Here is a 10207-nt window from a genome sequence, read left to right as displayed (position 1 = left end):
TACCTGGCTGTTTTATTGTTTTAGGTTAAAAAAGCTGAATATTAGCTTTACTTGCCAACTGACGCAACCCCCTTTTGACATGTGCTAGAGTGAATGGATTTCTGTTTCCTACAACTGGGGGAAGAAAAAAAACCCTCTAATGAACTCTAGTCATGAATCAAACCTTTAGGAAATAACAAATAGCAGTGAAATCTCACTTTAACCGTATGAGGTCATTTCAGCTTCGGGTCAGGCAGAAACACTATGGAGATTTTGACTGTGAGCTGCCAGGGGATCCGCACCCTTTGGCCCAGCAATCCCACCACTGGGACGTACAAGGATGTGCATCGAGGCATTATTTATAATGGGAGGAAATTGGAAACAGCTTCAATGTCTGGCAACACTGCCCTGTTGAGTAAACACCATGCAAACATTAGAGATTGTGTTTATGCAAAGATGTTTTAACAAGGGAACAGCTTATGTTTTAAGAAGGGAAAAAGCAGGACTGTATAAACAATTTGCTCACACAGTTATGTAAAACACACACACACACACACACACCACTTTTCAAGCCTGAATAAAATAGAAAAGGCTAAAAGGAAATACATCAAAATGTTAACTACAGTAGTGATGTGGGATTGGGGAAGAGGTAACTTTGTCTTTCTAGTTTTCTGTGTTTTCCAAATTGTGCTTAACCAACAACGAACTCTTCTTTTTAATTTTATTTTCGAAAATTTTAACGTAGGTCATGAACAATTTCCAAACAGCTACCAGAAGCAGAGAGACAATAAACTCACATGGGCCCATCACTCAGCTTCAAGAACTGTCAACATTTTGCTATGTCATCACCTTTCCCCTCTATTTGGAAATAATTAAAAAAAAATACAAGTGATGGACAGCATGTCCATTCTTAAATACCACACTGAACATCAAAGGAAAGGGGGGGCTGCATTTCCTTATATAACTCCAAAGCCTTATCACATCTAACAAAATTAGCAAAATTTTAAATATCACCTCACAGCCAGTCCTTATTCAGGTTTCCCCCAGCTGTCTCAAAAATATCTCTTTGGGCTTCCCTGGTGGCGCAGTGGTTGAGAATCTGCCTGCCAATGCAGGGGACACGGGTTCGAGCCCTGGTCTGGGAAGATCCCACATGCCGCGGAGCAACTGGGCCCGTGAGCCACAACTACTGAGCCTGCGTGTCTGGAGCCTGTGCTCCGCAACAAGAGAGGCCGCGATAGTGAGAGGCCTGCGCACCGCGATGAAGAGTGGCCCCCGCCTGCCACAACTAGTGAAAGCCCTCACACAGAAACGAAGACCCAACACAGCCATAAATAAATAAATAAATAAATAAATAAATTAAAAAAAAAAAAAAATCTCTTTACAGTGGTTCTGTCTGAATTGAGATACAGACAAAGTACATTCACTGTTTGTTTTTTTTTAAATATTCTTATTTACAAACAATAAAAGTCATCCATGGGTGTGTGTGTGTGTACAGCGTTTTGTGAATTTTAATAAATGCATAGAATTGTATAACCACCACCACAAGCAGGATTCATGGCAGTTCTGTCACTCCAAAAATTCCCTCAGGCTTTGCAAGCAAGTGCGTTTGGTTTTATTTTTATTTATTTATTTATTTATTTATGGCTGTGTTGGATCTTCGTTTCTGTGCGAGGGCTTTCTCTAGTTGCGGCGAGCGGGGGCCACTCTTCATCACGGTGCGCGGGCCTCTCACTATCGCGGCCTCTCTTGTTGCGGAGCACAGGCTCCAGACGCACAGGCTCAGTAGTTGTGGCTCACGGGCCCAGTTGCTCCGCGGCATGTGGGATCCTCCCAGACCAGGGCTCTAACCCGTGTCCCCTGCATTGGCAGGCAGATTCTCAACCACTGCGCCACCACGGAAGCCCAGTGCGTTTGGTTTTTATGTTTCTGTATTTTTTCTTTTTTTCTAATGGGAGGAGAAAAGCAGTAATCGGAGGTGGTGGAAGCCCTGAAATTATCTAAGATTTCAAAGCACAGGGTTAGGTAGGAGACCTGGGCTCCAGTCCTGCTCTCTGGCTTGGGGGTCTTCCTCTCTTGGAGAGGCAGTTTCCTCATCTGTAAGGTGGGTGCTGTGGGGACCCAGTGAGTAAGGAAGGGTGCCCAGGAAGCTCTCAGTGATAGCAGTGCTTAGTCTGACCTGCCCTTCCTTCTTTATTCTCAGCCCCCCAGGCTGAGCCATCTCCTTATATCCTCTCCTCCCTCGCCCTCACAGCCAACGTGACTCTGCATCCTGTGGTTTCTACTTTCCTGGGACTGGAATTCACCCCCTCCTCCAGCCCAGAGTCCACAGGGCCTGTCCCATCTGGGTGCTTGCCTGGCCTCCAGCCTTCCCTTGGGTCACCTGGGCCCACTCAGCACCCTCCCCCCACACCCCCCAGCTTCCTAAATGTCACCACACCCTCTGGTGTGTCCCTGGATATCACAGAGACCTGCCAAGTGCCTCCATTCCCTATACAAGATTATTTCCCATAATAGGAAATGAAATAAACAATATTAATGGCCAGAAAAGAGATGCAAAGGCTGAACTGTTCTCGAACCTCATATATATATAATCATGCCAATAAAAAAGAATTTAAAAATAAATATTACAGTACAAAAAAGAAAAAAAAAGTAGCACTGCTATTTATTCAAAGTTTATTGAAAGATTCAAAGTTGGAACTTGGATCCTTTGGTTACAGTCTGATGTAATAACACTTCATGTAAATAATTGTGTTTTTTTCTTCTTGAGGAGAGAGAGATTGGGAGGGAGGAAGAGAGACAGGGAGGGAGAGAGAAAGAGACACAGAGGGAAACCAAGAGAGAGCGTGCATGCAAGCAGGTTGCATTTCCAGTGGCTACTTTACAGGGAGTCTCAGTGCTGAGTCCCGCCCTCCAAACATTGGGCCCTGAGCACTTGGGGGGCACGCTGCAAAGCGACCCCCCCCATCAGTACTAAGGGCAAGGGTATCGCAGGAGCATTACTTCCCGCTGCCTGGATGGGATTCAGAAATCCCATCCCTCCCTTTCCCTTTACAAGACCCCCTCCGCATACATCCCCTCCCCGGCCTTGTGCCCTGGCCCCGGCCCGCTCGCTGCCTGAGTTCTGAGTGGGAAGATGTGCTTAGTAAGCTGAAGAAAGGAACTGAGGCGGCGGGGCAGGGTGTGCGGGTATAAAAGCACATTGTGTTGGGAGAGAGGGGCCTGAGGGCTGGAAATGTCTTGTTTCTTAAGTTGGGTGGTGGGAACACGGAGGTTCATTCCATTTTGTTTTCGTTTGTTTTGTTTCTTTAAGCTGTTTATTGAAGTCAACGCGCATGCAAAACAGTACAGACCGTAAGTGTTCAGCAGGGTGAATTTCCGCCAGTTGAACGCACCTCGGTCACCAGCTCCAAGACCAAGAAACAGTTTGGCTCCTTTCAGCGCATCTGCCGTCCCATCAGGGTCACCCTCATTCTGACTTCTGACGGCATAGACTGTTTTTTCCTGTCCTGAATTTGATGTAAATAGAATCAGAATATATATTATCTCGAGTATCTGGCTTTTTCCACTCAACGCGGTGTGAGACTCATTCTTGTAATCGCGTGTAGTCATAGGTTGTTCTCACTGCGGATCCCGCTGTGTGGCTGTACCCGGTTTATTTATCCGTTCTCCATTGGTGGCGAGGGAGTGAGCCAAGTGGAAAGAGTCTCCCAGGCAGAGGGAACACCCAGTGCAAAGGTCCTGAGGTGAGAACATGTCTGGTGTTTTAGAGAAACAATGAGGAGATCCATGTGCCTGGAGAGGACTAAGCGGGGAGGAGAAGGGGGGGACGAAACCAGAGGCAGATGGTGCAGAGTCGTATGGACTACAGAGGGGGCGCCGGCTTTTACTCTGAGTGAGATGGAGCAGGGGAGGGACTGGACCTGACCTGGGTGTTCAGAGTCCCTCTAGCTGCTTGAGAAAGGGACTCGGGGGGGGGGGGGGCAGGGGTGGGAGCAGGAAGCCTGGGGGTCGTCGGAAGTGTTTAGGCTCAGAATACACTTTTTCTCTGTGTGATTAGTGATATATTTTATTCACTCCAACCATCTTACTGTGTGATTTTATTGTCCCCATTTTTTTCTATGCTTCCCCCCCACCCTCATTAAGGCTTCTTTGAAGTGACTGCGTTTTTCGTTTGTTTGTTTCGTCTTGTGTTTTCTCACTCTTCCTTTTCCCTCCACTAATTTGGAATCTAGGCACCATTTCTATTCTTTCAGTAGTAATCCTTGAAATTTTATCATGCACACTGTAAAAAATCAGATCTGAAATTTAATTAAAAGTTTAATCTTCAGGGCTTCCCTGGTGGCGCAGTGGTTGAGAATCTGCCTGCCAATGCGGGGGATGCGGGTTCGAGCCCTGGTCTGGGAAGATCCCACGTGCCAAGGAGCAGCTGGGCCCGTGAGCCACAACTACTGAGCCTGCGTGTCTGGAGCCTGTGCTCCGCAACAAGAGAGGCCGCGATAGTGAGAGGCCCGTGCACCGCGATGAAGAGTGGCCCCCGCTTGCCACAACTAGAGAAAGCCCTCACACAGGAACGAAGACCCAACACAGCCATACATACATACATACATACATACATACATACATAAAAAGAATGTAAGCAGACAAGAATATCATTAAAAAAAAAAAAAAGTTTAATCTTCAGACCAAACGCTACCTGGATCATAGAGCACTTTATCTCCCCAGTTCTACTTATATTGATATTGTTGTCCAGAATTTTAGATCTCAAAAAAAAATTTTTTAAGCTTTCTTTTTTTGGAGATAAATTCAAATTTACACAAATTTGCAAGACTAAGAATAGCATAAAGAACATTCATATACTTTTTACTTGCGTTCATTTCTTGTTAACATTTTTACCCTCTTTAACATTTGCTCTGGGGACTTCCTGGTGGTCCAGTGTTTAAGACTCCACGCTCCCAGTGCAGGGGGCATGGGTTCAATCTCTGGTCAGGGAACTAGATGCCGCAACTAAGACCCGGCGCAGCCAAATAAATAAATAAACAAGTATTTAAAAAAGAATTTGCTCTGTTATGTTTGTGGGGAGAAGGGGAGTTGTATAATTTGAAGCTAAGATACATACACATGGCCTTCTACTCCTAAATAGTTCAGTGTGCATTTTCTAAGAATATAGATATTCTTTTACATAACCACAGTACAATGACTAACGTTCATAAATTTAACATTAATATGCAAAAGTTTCCTACTCTACTATTTGTATTCCAGTTTTGTCATTGACCCAATAATGTTCTAATTTATAGCATAACTTTTCCTCCAATACAGGACAAGAGGATATATTGTACAACACAGGGAATACAGCCTATATTTTATAATAACTATAAATGGAGTAGAGCCTTTTAAAATTGTGAATCACTATATTGTACCTCTGTAACATATAATATTGTACGCAAGTATACTTCGCTTAAAAAATACAGGACAGGACATCTTTTATAGGTAGAGTTGACAGAATTTGCTGATAGATTTGATGTAGGATGTAAAGGAAAATATCAACTTCCTGAAACATTTTGGGGATCCACTGGACCCAGAGGCACAGATGATATACGTCAGAACAGTCTCTCTGTTCATCTCCCAGCCCTGTTTTCCCTTGTGTTGGCTTCACTTTCAGACTAGCTCTTCCCTCAGGGGAGCCCCCAGTGCTCCAGGCCTAAGCCCTTCCAGTACGGCGAGCCTACGAGTGCCCTCCCCAAAAATCCCTCAATGGTTCCAGGACTGACTCCCATTGGTCCGACTTCAGGGACACGCCCAATCCTGAACCAACTGCAAAGGCCAAGGGGAGGGATTCACTCATTGGCCAGGCCTGAGTCTTCTGGTGGGATCAGCCGTGTGGACTCCGAGGGAAGAAGGCAGTACTCCCAAAGAGAGAGAATGAATGCTGGGCATATAAAGAAGCACCCAGTAAGGACCTGCATTCTTCATTCCTGGGGGCAGTGGTTCTCAAATCCTGGCCCCCAGATCAGCAGCAGCTCTTGGGAATTTATTTGAAATACAAAGTCTAGGTCCCTACTCCAGACTTACTGGGAGTGGAGCCCAGCAATCTGCCTTTTAACAAGCCCTCCAGGTGATTCTGGTGCCCTTGTCTTAGGATAAAAGCTGAGTCGCTACCACAAAGACACTTCAAAATACGATGACTTAAGTAAAAAAGTTTATTCTCACATAATACTCTCTCACATAATACCCACAGGTGAAATGATCCAGGCTGGCAACGTGGTGATCCAGGGACCCAGGTTCTTTCCACTCTAACACACAGCTGTTTGAAGCAATCCCAAACCATCATATTACTTCGCTTCATGATTATTTTTGAACTGTTCAGAAAATGAACTCCGGAGACAAATTGCCTAGGTTCAATCCAGGCTCTGACACTTAGTAGTTGTGTGATCTTGGGTGAGTAGTTTCCTTACCTCTCCGTGCTTCAAATGAGGAAAATGCAAATGTAACAGAACCCATTTCATAGGGCTGATGTGAGGATTAAATGAGGTGATACGTATAAAGCAGCACAGTGCCTGGCACATAGGATGCACTATTTATGTATTAGCTACGATGATGATGATGATGATGATGATGATGATGGTGGTGGTGGTGGTGGTGAAGAAGAAGAAGAAAATGACGTTGACGGCGACGATGATGACTGCAGTCAGCAGACAAAAGGCTGGAACCGGAGGTCGGTGCTCGCTGATGACTGTATAAGCATCAGCCACTAGGGGGCGCGGGCGGCTTGGGACGCGCTTGCTCCGTGACCGTCAGGGGGCGCTGCGGCGCTTGTCTGGCGAGAGTGGTGACAGTCTGGACTATTTCCCTCCGGACATTCCAGAGGAGAACGCGCTGGTCCCGGCACGTGCCAAGGACCCCACAGCGCCGGGGCTAGAGGTTAGTGAGGAGGATGTAGGCAGGAAAAAGCTAGCTCTTTGGCTCACCCTCCAGTCCCGGCGCGGGGTGAGAGGTCAGTTTTGGGCTCTCAAAACCCCACCCCACACCCAGTATACTGAAATTCCAACTCAAAGTTTTCCAGCACTGTTGGCTATCCCAGTCCCCATTCCTGGGACATTTATACAGCAAGATGGCTGTGGAGGGTAATGGGATAACTACTGGCTGCCCAGGCACAGGCCCTTGAGGGAATGGGAGTATTTGGGAATTGCCTACAACGTTCGTGTGCTTTTCTTCTGTGAATGTCCAGCGCTTTCAACAGATTCTCAAAGGAATCTTTTTTTTTTTTTTTTTTTTTTTACTTATTTACTTACGGCTGTGTTAGGTCTTCGTTTCTGTGCGAGGGCTCTCTCTAGTTGTGGCAAGCGGGGGCCACTCTTCTTCGCGGTGCGCGGGCCTCTCACTATCGCGGCCTCTCTTGTTGCGGAGCACAGGCTCCAGACGCGCAGGCTCAGTAATTGTGGCTCACGGGCCCCGTTGCTCCGCGGCATGTGGGATCTTCCCAGACCAGGGCTCGAACCCGTGACCCCTGCATTGGCAGGCAGACTCTCAACCACTGCGCCACCAGGGAAGCCCTCAAAGGGATCTTTGAACAGAGACTGTTCAGAACTCTGTCTCTTCCTCCAGGAAGCCTTCCCTGATGTTCTCTCAGACTGGCTCAGGTGCCTCCTCTGGAAACCCACAGCCTCTGATCTTCCCTATCCCAGCCCCGACCCCTCTCCTGTGCCTCTCCCATCCCAGCACAAATGGTCATGTCTGGCAATGCATCTTTGTCCCTCACTGGAGCTCCATGAAGGCAGGGACCAGGGATTTCTTGGGCACTAAAAATGTCACCAGCATTGTCCAACACAAGGGCTGACATACAAAAGAAAGGGGAGGGGGCATTTAAAGGATATTTTCCTTCCTTACCTGTAGGCCTTTGCTGATGCTGTTCCCTCCACCTGGAACACCCTCTTCCACTGCTTCGTCTGGCTCATTTCCCCATATTGTTCAGGTCTCAGCTCAGACATCTTCTCCAAGAGCCCTCCCTAGCTCCTACTTCTTAAGGCTGGGCTAAAGTTTGTGTTCTCAACACTCGCTTATTACAAAGCAGATATTATATAGAAAATATTTGTTGAATGAATGAATGACAGGTCAGTGTTTGGGCCAGGGTCCCTGTATCAGCTGAAGGGTCACTTCTTGACTCCCTTTGTAGAGTTTTTCTTTTTAACCGCTTCATTGAGCTACAATTCACATACCATACAACTCACCCATTTATTACTATTTTTTTAATTGAGGTATAGTTGTTTTACAATGTTGTGTTAGTTTCTACTGTACAGCAAAGTGGAGTTCCCTGTGCTATACAGCAGGTTCTTATTAGTTATCCATTTTATACATATTAGTGTATATATGTCAATCCCGATCTCCCAATTCATCCCACCACCACCCCCCACTTTCCCCCCTTGGTGTCCATACATTTGTTCTCTACAACTCACCCATTTAAAGTGTACGATTCAGTGGGTTTTAGTACAAAGTTGTGCAACAATTTTCCCTTTGTGGAGCTTTGAGCCTCTCACAGGCTGACACCCCTCCCTGCCAAGGTCCCTGTGCTAAGTGTTTCTCACTGTCCCATTGAAGGGGAAAGAGTCTGGCCCCCAGGTGAGGAAGATCAGGTGATGAACAAGATCTAGCCATCTGCCCTCACCATCTGACCAACCACAGAGCTCGGCATTTCCAGGAAGTCCTCGGGTTATGATAACAATCACTGAGCACTTGCCAGATGCCAGGTGAAGTTCGAAGCACTTGACATACAGAATGATTCATGTAATCGCCACCAGCACTCCTGTACAGTAGACACTATTGGTATGATCCTCCATGTGGCACCAGTGGGAAATCAACCCTTCCTGAAGCTCATGAGGGGTCAGGTCAAGAAGGAGCCCCTGTTCCCCATTTATACAACTTGAGCTGAACCTGGAAGATTAAAATTGATATCTCATGGACCAGACCCACAGGGTGGTTATAAAAAATATTATTATTTAAAATGGGGACATTTCCCTCTCTTTTCCATCCAGTCCTTAAGCAGAATGTCCCTGGTTGCGTATCCTCACCTTTGTACTTTGGTTTTCTTATCCTGCACCTGCTTCCCTCTAGCATCACTCACCTGAGCCCTGAAGCATTTGAGTGTGAGAACCTAACACTAACAGGTGGGTGAAGAATGACTCAGGTACAGTCTTTTGTATTGGTCTTTTTTTTTCCAGTGCCAATGGGCTCCCCCACTCCTGACTGTCCCCTGTCCTCTGAGCCTATGCCCATCCAGGCTTTTTGTTCTTTTTGGGAGGAGGAGACCTTTGGACTCCCCGCATGGTCAGGAAGAAGGCAGCGGCCACTGGGGAGGAGGTCCGTGCTGGGCTCTTTACCAGCACACACACAGTTCATCCCCGCCTCCACATGTCCTTGCACAGGCCACCCACCAGGACTGCCACTCCCTGCTCTGCCACAGCCAAATCCCAGCTGGAGGCCCAGGTCTGGATGCACCCCTCCAGTGACTCCTGCTCCCACCTCCTCCCCATGGCCCACTTGTACCAGAAAAGCTCTAAACTTCTTGGGGGGGGGGGGAATTCCCTGGTGGCGCAGTGGTTAAGACTCTGCGCTCCCAATGCAGGGGGCCCAGGTTCGATCCCTGGTCAGGGAACTAGATCCCACATGCATGCTGCAACTAGGAGTTTGCATGCCACAACTAAGGAGCCAGCGAGCTGCAATTAAGGAGCCTGCCTGCCTCAACTAAGACCCGGTGCAACCAAATAAATAAATTAACACTAATAAATAAATAAACTTCTTTGGGAAACAGAGGAAATCTGGAGTTCCCTGAGCAAAGAGGGAGCGCCCTGAGCAGGGGCTGAGGCTACCCCATGCCACCCATTCCTGGGGCCTCACACAGGGGGAAGTGGGGGCTACAGACAGGATCTACTGAAAGGGTCAGGAGTATTAAAAATCCAGAGGTAAGACCTCTCTCGAGATCAGAGAGAGAATGTAACAGGGAGATAGGGAAAGAGAAAGACACAGCAACGGAGACCAAAAGCCAAAGACACGTAGAATTAGGCAGAGAAAACAAGCAGAAAGACAAGAGACAGAAGACAGAGACAAAGAAACAGACATAGGAGAAAAGCAAAGACCAAGGGAGGCAGAGATAGACCAAGGGACAGAGGCACGGGAATGAAGAAGTAGGGACGGCGAAAGGATGTAATTTAGTAGCTCAAAGAACAAACTCTAG

The 10207-nt window shown here is 47.1% G+C and overlaps 1 long non-coding RNA gene across 1 annotated transcript; it reads left to right on the top strand.

Moving 5' to 3' along the window:
* Positions 1 to 1354: 1354 nt before the first annotated feature.
* LOC309616716 lies at positions 1355 to 4578 on the top strand. The gene is made up of 2 exons (XR_014237576.1): positions 1355 to 3725; positions 4311 to 4578. It is a non-coding gene; the product is annotated as an uncharacterized lncRNA (long non-coding RNA).
* The last annotated feature ends 5629 nt before the right edge of the window (positions 4579 to 10207 follow it).

Source organism: Balaenoptera borealis (assembly GCF_965194805.1).
Source record: "Balaenoptera borealis genome assembly, chromosome: 19".
NCBI classification, from domain to species: Eukaryota; Metazoa; Chordata; class Mammalia; order Artiodactyla; family Balaenopteridae; genus Balaenoptera; species Balaenoptera borealis.
The sequence above is the reverse complement of the archived record's forward strand: the minus strand, read 5'-3'. Positions and strand labels throughout refer to the sequence as shown.